Raw genomic sequence first — 2,295 nt, 5'->3', positions numbered from 1 at the left:
AGTTCTGAACATGAAAATGCTCACTCTTATCAAAATACACTCACACACGATGATTCTGAAATTTGTGTAACCACTAAATTTGGATATCTATAATTTTTTTCAAGAATCCTTACTCTAGATGTTGTATTTCAAAAGAAATATGACCCGTTATCCCTGGAATCATTTTCTTTGTAATACTTATCTAGTTATCAAAAATTTATAAGTCTTTTTGTTCCATGAACGTACTTATAAGTTAAGACTTTAATGTAAACTGTTTCCTATCGATTATAAAGATAATTGACTAATTTTGTGGAATTAAAGAATTTACAACGGAGTTACAAAATAAAATAATTTACCGTTAGTAGAAAATTTAAGATGAATTGTAATTTTTTTTATAAATTGATAGTTTTTCTACTATTTAAACAAAACCAACAAATTTAATTAGCTAAACTATACCTTTAGTTGTAAAAAAATGTCGTTATGTAGAACATGTGATGTCTTCCAAATCCGGGTCAGAAGTTTGGGGTTCACAACACACACACAATATATAAACACATTTATGAAATAATGTATGCAATGACCCTACCTTACATAACCACGGATCACAACAAGTTAGAGTATGAACACAAGGCACGACCTTAATTATATTAAATCGTGCCAAATCCCAACTAGTTTAACTTACATCTGGGTAATAAAGCATTCTTATAGACTTTCTGCGGATCCTCATTATCAACAGGAAAAAGAATATCAGATTCGCAAGAGTGAGCTAACTGGCTTAGCAAATCATAATGACAATATTGAGATTAAAGAATGATCAAATGAAATGATTGAAAAGGATCAAGTTCCTGTTAAGCAATGTTTAGAATTGAATATTTTTTAATTTTTAAAATCAAGGTTAGGCTGCTGACCAGTCGCGCACTAGACCCCAGCAAGGCACACAACTCTTGTCTATATACTGCATCCAAGGCACACATTGGCCAAATATGACCACCAATCTGGTCCACATTTTAGAAAATCATCCAATTCTATAATATCAATATGATAAATAATGTAATTCAATACAACAAAGTCATAACAACATGGATAAAGCATCTGACTCAAAGCATATGTAATTCATGACTACCATAAAGGTATAACAAGGGGTGTATGAAGAATGGCTTTAAGCCTGTAAAAGAATCATGTAATAGAAGAATAAAGGTTTAAGGCTTATACAAAAATTTGGTTTTTGATGTTACAAGGTATTATAGAAAGTATGAGTGTTTATACATTTGGGTAAATCCATTTAAGTGAATGGTATATGGTGTATATGTATTTGTGGAGTAGAATCACATATATGTGGTTAAGTATTTGGCAATCCAACAATTAATGGTTTGCAATGAATAAGACTCACGGTTCAAGTATCAAATGATTTGGTTAGGGCTTAGGGTTAACTAATTCAAAGCACGTGCAATATGAAACTAGAAATATTTGAAACAAATATGTTGAGAAGGTTCAGAACATTTGCCTTATCTCAGTTGACTTTCACTTCACTTGCGCTCGTCTATCGATTCCATCCAGTGACCACTTGTTTTCCCTTTGTGTGCTTCGCTTACTCTTCTAGACATCACAAGCATCTACCAATACTCATTCTCATCTTATTCTAATTGTCACATAGATGTTGCAAGCTTCTATCTACCCTTCGTTTCACCCAAATTCGATGTACAGATTGAAAGTTATGACGAAAACTGTCAAACAATGAACACATAGGCATATCACACAATAATCAGACAGCACATAGCACGTAAGTTATTCGATAAACATAATTTTTTAAAGAAACTTCGTGATTAAAATGAGTTTTCTGGAATTAGGATTTTTGAACATTTTTCGGAATTAATACAGGTAACGTAATCATTTTATAAATAAATAACAAGGTTCGAATACCCGAATCCGACATTAAAATCATTTAATAATAATTATCGAGTCCTGAACATAATTTAGAAAAATATTTTAAAACTCGAAACTATTTTTGGAATTTTTAAATCAAAAGAAATAATTAAATTTAATTAAATAATAAATTAAAATTATTTAATAACTAATTAAAACAATTAATTAATTAATATTAAAATTATTTGACCAATTAAATAATTCAGATTTATTTTTGAATTAAAAATGATTTCAGGAATTAAAATATTAATTTTTGAATTTTTAAATATTAAAAATGAATTTCGAAAATTAAAATAAATAGAGAATATAATTATTGAAGATTTTAAAAGTGAAATCCAAATTTTGTAATTTTTGTAAACTACAGGGACTGAAATTTAAAACAAAAAGTAGGGG

This window comes from Apium graveolens, unplaced genomic scaffold (genome assembly GCF_009905375.1).
Source record: "Apium graveolens cultivar Ventura unplaced genomic scaffold, ASM990537v1 ctg62, whole genome shotgun sequence".
NCBI lineage: Eukaryota > Viridiplantae > Streptophyta > Magnoliopsida > Apiales > Apiaceae > Apium > Apium graveolens.
This window is presented reverse-complemented; position numbering follows the sequence as displayed.